This window comes from Megascapheus bottae, unplaced genomic scaffold (genome assembly GCF_031878675.1).
Source record: "Megascapheus bottae isolate mThoBot1 unplaced genomic scaffold, mThoBot2.hap1 HAP1_SCAFFOLD_128, whole genome shotgun sequence".
Taxonomy (NCBI): Eukaryota; Metazoa; Chordata; class Mammalia; order Rodentia; family Geomyidae; genus Megascapheus; species Megascapheus bottae.
The window spans coordinates 414,611-427,003 of NW_028327550.1; the positions used below are offsets into that span (position 1 = coordinate 414,611).

General features: G+C 38.4%; 1 long non-coding RNA gene across 1 annotated transcript in view; it reads left to right on the forward strand.

Annotated features, from left to right (window-relative positions):
- The first annotated feature begins 648 nt into the window (after positions 1-648).
- Positions 649-12,393, forward strand: part of LOC150039692 (uncharacterized) — a 55,792-nt gene continuing 44,047 nt past the window's right edge. Inside the window, exons 1-2 of the long non-coding RNA XR_016534265.1 lie at positions 649-759; positions 3,480-3,582. This is a non-coding gene — a long non-coding RNA (uncharacterized LOC150039692). The remainder of the gene's footprint in view (positions 760-3,479; positions 3,583-12,393) is intronic.

Below are 12,393 nucleotides of genomic sequence, written 5' to 3' on the forward strand. Positions count from 1 at the left end.
GCCCCTGGTCACTTACCGGGCTCCTCAGCTCTGGGAGACACGTTTGAGGCAATGGCGGGTGTTGAGCTTCGCGTGTTTGTGGGGAGAACGGCATCAGGGCCACCTGCTCGCGGCTGCCATCGTGGGCCATGAGCTGGGGGCGTGGCCTTGGCAAACACGCATGCTCACTGAGCACCGAGGGCCGTGGCCCAGCGAAGAGCACACGCATGCTCAGTGAGCACGAGGGCCAAGGCCCAGTGAAGAGCACGCATGCGGAGAGGGAAGGAAGATGGCCCCGAGACAATAGGGATGCTGCGTAGCTCTCTCTCACAAAAAGAGAGAACTAAGGAGTCCCACGAGCCAATTATCTTAAGAAATCCACAACAACAAACTCAAAAGGCAACGGAGAAGGACTCAAAGTGGAAAAGAAATCCAGATAAAGCTCACATCCAACTTTCTCAAAGAATTCGGAACGCGAGGACCCCTCCCCCACCTCCATCCGCCAGTTCCAAGCCACAGAAAGCGCCGGCGGGCCGGGGGGGAAAAGCGGCAGCAGGCCGGGAAAAGCGGCTGCGGGCGGAGGGGGCCAGCCTGGGAGCCCGATTGCTGCAGAAACCAACATACAACCGGGCCAGCGAACGGAGGAAGCAGCAGAACCCAGACGCGGAACCAGAACAGCAAGCAGCGGAACCCAGACTCGGAACACAGGCGACAGCGGAGACCCGAGGGGAGTGAGAGACTCCCCACCACCGTGCAGCACCCGCAGAGGGATGCAGAGGCGTGAGTAATACAGCGCGTCCCCAAACACAAAGGGAAAGCAGAGCGGTGCCAAGCAATAGAACTTAACTCAGACCCCTCCACCCCGCCCACACAGGCCTAAAGGCAAAAAGAATACAAGGACGAATCCTAAAGTTGGCTGTGCCTCCACTACCAGATTTTTGTAGACTCCAACTTACAGGCCAGAAATTGAGAATTAATGGCCCAGTAGATCAAATTAGTCCCATTCCATGTTGTTTAAGCAGCATAGTATTTCTACACATTTGAGCCATCATTTAACAAAACAGAAGACCTATATCAGGCACCAGTATCTCACACTTACAATCCTAGCTACTCAGGAAGCTGAGATCTGAGGATCACGGTTTGAGGTCAACTTGAGCAGGAAAGTCTGTAAGATTCTTAAACCTAATTAACCAGTAGGAATTCAGAAGTACGGGTATGGCTTGAGTGGTACAGCACCAACCTTAACACCAACCCTTAAATTAATTAACATACATGTGGGTCTGTGTATATGTGCACACATATATATTATTGTATATATATATACATCTATTATGTATGCTGTATACATGCACATGTGTGTGTGTTTGTGTCAGAAGACTTAAGTTTAAAATTTAAATTTCCTTAAAACAATGAAACAACTGACCATTCTAGGCTTACAGTCCTGCCTCATGATGATAAGCTGTAGCAGAGTAGAGGCTTCCCCTCCAGATAAACTACTCAGCTGATCACAGCCCCTGTTACTCCCACTAGTCCCCACTCTAGCCTGTTTTCCTGCCTTAATCCTGTTGAAATCTTGGCTCTTCCTAAGGTGGTTCTTCAATTACTCTGTGTCTGTGTCTGCACAGTAATTAAAGACTAAACTCAAGTTGGGCATGGTAGCACTTGCCTATAATCCCATCCTTAGGAAATGGAAACTGAAAGATCTTAAGTTTGAGGCCAGCCTGGAGTACATATGTAGTTATTTCTAAGCCAGCCTAAGCTACATAGCCAGATCTTGTCTCAAAAAGGAAAAAGGAAAAAAAAGTCAAAAATCAGAACAGAAAAGAACAAAACCGATTCGGCTCATTTTGGTGCTCAGAATGAGATTTCTACGTTTGGAACTTTTTCATTTTCTTCTCATATTTTATTATAATATTCCAAAGAAATTCTCAGAAGGCAATGATTATATCATATATTTTGCATTTCCCACAGCTCTCCATATAAAACGAAGTACAAAGTAGATAATTAATGATTGTTAAAAGAATGCATGAGTAAAGAATACATATATATATATAAAAAATAAAACAGGAATTACTTGAAACATGAAAGCAAGATTATAACAACTGCTTGTTGCTCATGTTTTTAAAAACATGAAATGTCAGTAGTAAAACTATTTGCTTTTAGAGGGGTGGGGGCGGGGGAAGGGAAATGGGGACCAAGACATGTGAAAGGGTATTAATGAATGGGAATTAATGCACCATCTATCTGGAAAATATCATGTAACCCTTCTATTAATTACAATAAAATATATGAAAAAATATTCATTTTTGAGCCAGGTTTGAGAGCTCATCTTTATAATTTTAGCTTCTTGGAAAGTGGAGATCAGGGGGTTGAGCAATTCAAGGCCATTCCAGTCAGAAGTACTCCCAACTCCATATCAGCCAGGGGCCCTGATGGCAAGCACCCGTCATCTCTGGCTGGGCGCACATGGCTTTTGCCTTCATCCTCAGTGACACATGGGAGCACAGCTAACAGGAATGTAGCCCAAACCTGTCCACCCCAGGCTAGTCCCAGCCTCAAAAATAACCAACATTGAAAGGGCTTGGAATAATATCTCAGTGGTAAAGCACCAGCCACCAAGCATGTGGCCCAGAGGTGAATTCAACACCTCCAAAATGAATGCACACACACCTTACACAAAACAATACTAGTAGCCTGCTTTTCAGTGCATTAGCTTGGGGAACGATTGTGCCTGAGGTTATTTTCTAATTGATCAGTAAAGCTTATCCTTATCACAGTTCTATCTAGTTGATTCTTTTTGAGCTTTCTTTCAGAACTGCAAATCAGTCATTTCAGGACCAGACTAGAGGTACAGCAAAGATTATCCTGAGGCATGTAATTTGTTTTAATTTCAGTGAATCCTCAAGAAAAATTTCTGAGACACCTTCAGTACATTTTGACAACCCCTATTATTCTCAATGCCACAAATCATCAGGAAAATTCTAATATTAATATAGTGTGGAGTTATGAAATATTTGCCCAGAGAATAGTTCATATTAAAAATAATATTTAAAATGGCTTGTTTTCTACCAAATGGATTTCATTAATATCCTACTAACATACAAACATACAGGCCTTTTTCCTGTCTTAACTGTTTAGTAACTAGCATTTCTTCTAATCAAGTTAATCTTAATCCCTTTAAAGCACAACTTACAGTAATTCCACAACAAGGCAGCTAACTAGTAGGCGAGTTTTAGAAAAGATGGAAATAATGGCTCTGTGAGGGTTTTTTAAATCATTTTTCATGTATTTTAAAGCCTGCAGGATTCCAAAATTTTTATGACCTTAAAATTATCTCACTTTTTAAACATATAATATTAAACTTGAAATTGTCTATGAAAGAAGAAAAATATGTAGGAGGCTGCAAAACATAATAGTATCCCAGAATCAGAGAAAATGTGGACTGTCTGAGCTTAACAGAAAGGCCATCGCAGTGCTAAGTCTTTTCCTCTTACCTACAGAGACCATGCAGTGAATTTTAAGAGTGCAATCTGATGAAAGAGGAAAAGGAAAGATGCTTAGAGAATATAAACTACTCAGAGCATCAGAGTTTCATGGGAAAAGGTACTGTGTTTTAAAATCATATTAATAACACATATGTTCTCTCTAGGTAACACAACATGCATAAAGCTTACTGAGTGTTGTACATCTAATAATCCATATGCATAACAATTGGCATTGTTCTTTACATGCCTCTACAAAGTGCCGCTCGGGTTCATCTTTCTCTGTAAGCTTTTTACTACCCCACACCGAGGAAAGCTGCAGGAAAAAATAATAAAATAGCATATAGGATAGTTGTGATGGACAGCAGTACCTTCCCACAGAACTGGATGTCTGGTCGACCTCGGTGAAATAGATATTGTTACTTCAGGCCAAGGTGTTAAGTAATTTTGCTCTGTGTGTTCTGAGTACTGGGGAATCAAGTCTCAGTCCCTGATGGCATTGTAAGTTAAGGTGTAACTGATAAATCCAACAAAATCCAGCCGAAAGAATAGGCATTGTTGATCACACATTGCCTGCCAAACAGCCAACAGGCTTGATCCGTGTTCTGTTATTTAGTCTGTTGAGTTTTGTGGATGAGTGGTTCAAGTGAAGTTTCCAGTGTTGTTTCTCAGTCTTGAGAAACGTGGATGGTACCATCAGTCTCTTCCTCACTCAGTAGTCAAGGGCACATCTTAGAGACACCATTCTGGTTTCTTTGGCAACAGAACAGCATCAAAACAGGGAAGCAACCAGCAGGACAGGAAGAGCTCTTTCAAGTTCACATCTAAAAACACCACTCCCAGTCATACATCTGGAAAACAGGCCAAGGAAGACACATTTGAAAGATACTCTGCCTCAATGGGAATTTTGAAAATTATGTAAAGGAATAGGACATTTCCCTTTTGTGGGAGGACAAATTAATACATCATACAAAATCCACTAGCATAACAATGTTCATTAGAGCACTATTCACCATAGTAAAGATATGGAACCAACCTAGATGTCCCTCAGTCGATGAGTGGATCAACAAGTTGTGGTATTTGTACACAATGGAATTCTATGCTGCTGTCAGAAAGAATGACATCGCCTCATTTGTTAGGAAATGGAAAGACTTAGAAAAAATCCTATTAAGTGAAGTAAGCCAGACTCAAGGGAACTTAGGCTCAATGGTTTCCCTCATTCGTCATAATCAGTAGAAACCTTGGGCTCTACTAGCAGAGATCTGCAATAGAGCAAAATCTTGATACATAAGGCCATATAGTATGAAGCTAATTGAAAGGACCTCCAGGACATTGAAACAAAAGCCATATAACGAATGATTGTTGTCCTTAATGTACTATGTTGTCTCTCATCTCCTTTGCTGTCCCTTGGTTATCTCATATTGTTATAGTATCTCAATTTATTATCTGATATATTGAATTTCTTTGTATTTGGTTATTTGAAATTTGATAGGGAAGGGGGGAAAACCAAGACGGGTGGGGGGTGTGGGGGGGGGAGGGTAATGGGTACCAAGACATGTGAAAGGGTATCAATGTATGTGAATTAATGCACCTTCTATCTGGCAAATATCATGTAACCCTTTTACTAATTACAATAAAAAATAAATAAATAAATAAAAGAAAAAGCATGTGCACTGTTTTGCTTGCAGGCATAGAAATTACATTATTCACAAATATTTTCTACATAGTAGGTAGGGTAGCTACACTGGACATGAAAGGGCGGGGACAATTAATATGGATGAAACAGTCCTGTTTCATTAACTTTCTACCTTATTGTTCATTTATTTCTTCAAATTTTGGGTTTGTCTGAGAGATGAGAGATTCTCTTCTCTCTTTGATTATATCAGAATAAAAATAGATATTGGTCTGGAGGTTTGGCTCAAATACTAGAGCACCAGATGTGCAAGCAAGCTCAGCAAATATGAAGCCATAAGTTCAAACCAAGTATTTTCTAAAATCATCATCATCATCAATAAAAATAATAAATAGCATAAGCTGGGGACAAGGCAGAAAAGTTCATGAAATGTTAATTTCTAATTAATCAGCAAAAAGAAAAAATTCAGAAGTGGAGATGTGCCTCAAGTGGTAGAGCATGAAATAGTTGAAATAGCCAAGTGAGAGCTCAGGGTCCTGAGTTCATGTCCCAGTGGTGCTTCTCTTAATCAAATATGAATGCACACATACTGAAAATGTACATGGTATACACTGCCAAATACACAGCTCACTCCCTCCAGCAGCTCCTAAAACCTGTTATTAGGTTGCAGGTTTGAAGTTTAGCAACTCCACATCTCTTAGGCACCTTATTTCAACGAGGATTGAACAGAGGGACCAGGAAAAGACTTAATTAACTAGGGCAGTATTTCTCGAGATATTTGTTGTTGACATTGCAAAAGGGACAACATATTATATTTGATTTCCCATTTTCAAAGCAGAAGGAAAGGCAATCCACAACATAGGAAACATTTCACTTTCCTTCCTATTTTAATCAATCTTCAAAGAAAGACTGGGGTGGGAACACTTAAATCATAACTCTGCGGTTATTGAAAACCCCAAGAATGACGAACTTCATGCATATGATGTTGAAATAACACACAATGAATTGTAGGCACTCTGAATGGCAGTGAAATTTACAACTCCTTTCCTCTGTTCCAAAATAAAAAAAGAATTTCTGTCTTCCCAGCAAGTGGTCTCCAAAATAAATGCTGTTCTCACACCCATGAGCAAAGAAATAACTTGGGGCAAGAAAGCACAGTGTGTTTTCATTTACAAATTATATACATCACATCACTTTACTAACATGCTGCCAAATATAAAAATTGAAATATAAACTGTATGAGATATAAAATGCAGTATTTTTCCCCACATTGCCTGACATACTGTTCCACATAACTCAAATACTGACTATGATGATGTCTCGTGCATAACTATAAATATCTACCTCCCTAAATATCCCTTCCACACAGCTCAAAACAAAAAACTTGAAGACAACTCTTGTTGCTGGCATGCCTCTTTTAGAGAGCCTAAAAGGACAGAAATAAGTTGAGACCATAAATGATGCTCTCAATTTGGGTAGGTACGATACTAACTGAGTGCTTTCCAGGTGTGAGGCATTGTAATGTCTTGTGTTTAATTTTCCCCAAAACTCCATGTGGTAGATCATCTTCCCAGTTAACAGCTAAAGAAACTGAGGACTAATGTACCTTAGAATTGGCTAGTTAGAAAACAGTAGCAAACTGTGTAAGAATCCTTTCTTGACTGAATTTATTCTGGGTCCATGGCCCGCCAGAGAGAAGCTTTGGATTCCCAAGGGGATCCTTAGCAACATGGGAAGGAGGGGGAAATTTGGGTTGTCTGGAGGCACAGGGAGATGTCAGGGTTCCTCTCATCTTTTGGTAGAAGCGAGGGATGCTAATATTCTGACGTGGACAGGACAGTCCAAGAACATACCCACAGTGCTGTGGAGGGAGAATCAAGAGGTATCAGAGATGAATGACGAACCAGATATGTTCATCACAGTGCAATTTGTAATAGCTGAGTAGTCCAAGACTCAATAAATTACAGTGTATCTATTTATCAGAGCTCTGTGGCTACTAGCATGACGTTTTTTCAAAAGAATAACCATATGAAAAAAATTCACACTTCCTATTTACATGTGCAAAAGCAATATTCGCCAAAACATTCATATTCACAAGTCCTAAAAGTAATCTGGTTAGCAGGGTTGTTGTGTTAGAAAAGTATTTATATGTTTATGTATGCACATGGGAAATACTTTGAAAGACATCAGCCAAAGTATTAATTACTATTTGTTGCTGAAGTATAGTAGAGAGTCCATATAAAATATTTTATGACAGAATCATTATAAATAGCCACACATACCACTGTAAGAAGGAAACACTCATAAGTAATATAATCTATTATCTCAAAGTCCTTATGAATTCCGTAAGCCAAAGATTTGATACCCATCTTTTCAGAATGTGTCACTGGCAGCATTTTATTTCATTTTATTTTCTGACATCAAGTTCTTTAATAATAGAAAAGAAAAGCACCAGGTGTTTCTCACCAGGTGCCTTTGCAATGGCAGCAGAGTTCACTGGTATATTTTTTTCAGAGCCAAAATAGCACCTACTATTCACATGCCCTATCTTTAAAGCCTTCATTGTTTCACTATGATTCAAAAGTGAAGTTACTCACTCCCGCCCACACAGCAAGAACAATACAATCACGACACTGAACTGAATAAATGCTTGAAACTTCATAAATACTAAGTATCTCATCTCAGAATGTCTTATGAGTAGAAATCATTATGATGCTGTCTGCCATATAATTTATCTTTATCTTTATCATCATCATCATCATCATCATCATCATCATCATCATCATCGTTTGGGTTTTTGTTCTGGTACTGGTGATGGAACTCCATCACCTGAGCCACACCACCAGTCCAACATTTTGCTGGTTAATTGGAAATGAAGAATTTTCTGTTTGGACTCGCTTCAAACTGATCCTCCAGGTCTCAGCATAGTGAGCAGGTAGGATTTCATATGTCAGCCACTGGTGTCTTGCTCAGAAGTCTTACTTTATTAGAACACAGTCTAACAAATTACCCTTTATTTTACTGACCAGTACCTCATTGTGACCTGGAAAAAAAATACAACTAACATGGCAGCAAACCTTCAAAAATACCATGAGATTTATATCGGCCAAAAAAACTGCTAAGAAAAAGTTTATTCCCCAATACAGATGAAAAATTTGACCTACAGTAGCAAGAAAAACAACAAAAAAGAAAGAGCTGGACAAACACAAAATGGAGAAAGAAGATAAGAATTGTGATTTCTTTCAAAATTGTAATCATTAAATAAAATAAAATTTGCTTATTTTCATCTTCAAGGAACCCAAATGGTTTACATTATATCTAGCATACAGACTATTACTAAATAATAACAGTTAACAATATCACAAAGTATAAAGGTTTTCAGAAACATAAAAATGTTAGAAGGTATTTCAGATACTTCTTTGATTCGAATTAGAGAAGATATGTCTAATTATGACATGATTTCAAAAGGAATGCTGTATAAACTAAGTAAGCAAAGATATTTGCCAGTAATATTAAAAGTAATTCCTGAATGTTTCTCAAGTATGTGAAATACTGAGAAAATCAATGCCTAGCATGACAGTGCCACTTGTCAAAACAGTCTGTTAATTATCTTTATCATGCTCTTGGCAAAATAGGATACTGTTGGATAAATAACATCTTCACATAATTTAAATCCATGCTATGTTTTATTAATTTAGATCCTCCGTTTACCCCAAGAGGGGGTGGAGATGATTGGCTACATCTTCTGTTGCAAATATACACAAAGCCTTATTTGCAATGGAACAAAAACACAAATTTAGAATTGGATTGACGAATGTCCAAAACCCAACTCTACTACTTCAGTGCCTGTCTTTGCACAAATTATATCATACTACTGACCTACCGTGTCTCTATACATTAAAAATAAACAGTGCCAATAATCAGATCCCTCATAGGGTCCGGTAAGAAAAACAATGAGATGTTATTTGTGAAGTTCTGGCAACACAGTAGGGATTTGATTGCTGTGAATTTTTTTTATCTCCTTCCCATTTTTACCTTTCTGTCCTTGCTTTCATACCTATATCTTCACAAGGCAAGTTGATCTGGAGGGAAAACAGAAAGAAGGAAGAAATAAAGGGGGGGAGAAGGGAAGGAGGAATAGAGGGAAGGAATGGAGGGAGGGAGAGAAGAAGACAAAGAGGAATTCACCTTACCAGAGGCTTACACGTGTAATCCTAGCTACTCAGGAGATTGAGATCTGAAGATGGAGGTTGGAAGCTAGCATGGGACAGGAAAGTCTGTGAGACTCTTTAACCACCAAAATTCAGACGTGGAGCTGTGGCTCAAGGGGTAGAACTACAAGGAACAGAGCTAGGTCCCTAAGTTTAAATCCTAGTGCCAGCACCAAAACAAAGAAACTCACCTTAAATTCAAAGAATGTTCTAGGGAAAAGGAACTGTAAACAGCAACAGGCTCAAATCCCCTGATTATACAGATTGTGAAACAGACCACATCAGGATCATGCTATAGAAACATGCATGCGCAGGGACCATTTCCTCTTATCCTCCAGAAATGACTAAAACTAGAGGCCATTGGGGAAAAAAAAAACCTTCAACTTCCAGGGCTCAAAGGGCTGATTGTTCCATGGCCACAAAGTTCCCTTTTACCCAGTTTATACAAGATGTGGTAGGTGGTAAACTAGAAGTTAAAAAATATAAGCAACATTTCTTTTCTGGACTGTCCTATGTCCTTGTGAGAATTGCTTGCTCATGCAATTCTCAGAGAACACCCTTGGACACAGCACAAGGGCTCCACCTTCAACCTCAGAATGAAGAGGAACTTTTCAAAAATGCTATCTGAATCTTTAAAAAGCAGATCAGAAATGCAGTCTCTTCTTACAAAACGTGAACCATATAACATTTCACTTTGCAAGCTTTCATCCCAAGAATTTTATTCTCCACTGGTGAAATCACACAGGTAAAATTTTAAAATAGGGTTTTAAAAAAACTATTGCATTTCCTTTTAAGTTCTTCATCATTCATGCTGCTGTGTCATTTTCTTTATAGTTGCAACAGAAGCTGATGAGCTCTTCCATTCTAATTCTCCTAGAGCTTCACTCCAGTGGACTTAGGGTTTTGCAACAAAGAAAAAGGTTAATCTTTGCTCAGTAGATCTATTCATAAATTATTCTTTATATTCCAATAAATACTTGGCAGTTTGGGGAAGAGAAACTTCAATCATGACAAAAGAAAATAAAATTCAGTGCTATTCAGAGCCATTACTTAGACTTTGAAGATTAGTTTTTACCAATCACATTGGTGAATGATATAGTTTATATTAAAAACCACATAAAATATTCTCTTAATTCACAGAGTAAAACTCCCAAATATAGGTTAACTCCTAAAGAAGGTGATATCGTGACATCACAGAATGGAAGGCCATCTTTCTTCTATCATCTACTTATAGATGTTGGTATGTGCACCCTGTTTTTTCTTTCTGGCTCTACCACATTCTCAGATGTCTAAGTCTTGATAAAAAGTAGTCACAGATACTCAAAGGAAAGGGACTATCTAGCTAAGGAAAGCTAGAAAAAATTATATCCAGAGCTCTTACCTTTCCTTTATTCTGATTACAAACCTGAACTCAGAAATGTAAGTTTGGTGAGTCCCAAAAATGTTGGAAAGGGTTGATTACCCCCATCGGAGCAAGGATTAAAAGCAAGTCCTATTTTCGTTGTATTTTTTTATTCAGCACCCAAACTTTTCAATGTGTCTTGCTCATTTATAATCTCCTATATTTGAAATTTAAAGAGCAGTTGTTAAAAGCTTAGTTCCATGGTAGGTGTTCTTAAAATGTATTCTATCCTCTATAATGATGTGGTGGCTTAGTTATTCTATTATGGCGTGTTTATCATTGAGAAAACAGAGTGTAAAGAAATTAAATAAGCCCAGAGTTGAGTCAGTGGACCAGAAAACCTGAACTCTCAATCCCTCTGCTGTATACCACAACCCTCCCTATAATCCATATGCAAATGAGTACCCAATTCAATTCAACAAATGTTTCAGAGCAATTTATATTTAGCAAGACATTGTACTTTATGAGAATGAAGCATAGAAATATTAGAGGACTTGCCTGAAATCTCAGAACACTTTCGCAAATGTCCATACTAGAACTCAAGTACTAAACATTGGGCCTGAAGAGCAAGCAACAAGACAAGTTGAAAGAGAACAAGCTCTGGAAATGAGACACATTGGTCCTCAGAATCCAGGCCCATCACATCCAATGTATGACATAGGTCTAAAGTGAACCTTACTTATTTTACATCCCCACCAATTAACTAAATTAAATATTAGGTACTGCTCTGCAATTTTATAGAACTTTTTACTTTGTTTAACACATTCTAGTCTTCTTCGCTGCAAATGAAGTAGATACTCCTCTTAAAAACAATGTGAACACAGTAGTGGTTCTTGCCTGTAAAACAAGGTTTTGAAAGGTGAGACGGGAGGATCATGAATTCAAGGGTCACCCTGGAATACATTTTGAAATCCTCTCTAAAAACCACAAAGGAAAGAAAAAGAAAATATGGTTTCAGAAATATAAAAGCCACATATAGTTTTTCAACTAAATTGGAATTTCAGAACCAAATTTTCAGTTCAAGGATGTCTTGAATATTGCATGTTTATCTAAAATTAAAATTTTACTGGGCAGTTCATATATGTTTGCTAAATATGGCAACCTAAAAATGGCTGTGCTTGAAATAACTAAGAATTTCTTGGAATATCATTCAAAACAGAACAAAAATTTCTTCCTCCTAGAAATTAAAATATCTTAAGATGTCAATAACAAAAAAAACCCATAAGGAAAAGAAAGGAAGGACTTTGAAACTAATTTCCCTTGGGATACATAGCCACTGTAATTATCAGAAGCATTTGGAAATGACCCATATATTGCTTAGAAATTTTGATCAATAATACTTCTAATCTTTTGCCCATTCTCCTCAAGATTTAATTTTTGGAATCCTATTTATTCAAAAGATGTTAGACATTGTCATTTTATTGGTTTATTTTCACCTGTGAACTTTGACCCATAATGGAGACTTTTGTTTTGTATGGTCTGCTCTCCTCCCTTGGCCTACAAAGGAGACCCTTTGGACTGGACATGGAGATCAGAACAGATGCTCCAGTGCACAATATCCAGACTCGGAGCACAGATTTATTTCCTCCAAGTCAGTTTTGCTCAGTGAAGTTTCCCCAGACTCTCAACCACTGCCAAGGTTAATGTAGGCCCTGACTCTGCCTGCTGATTCATATTAATTAAGAC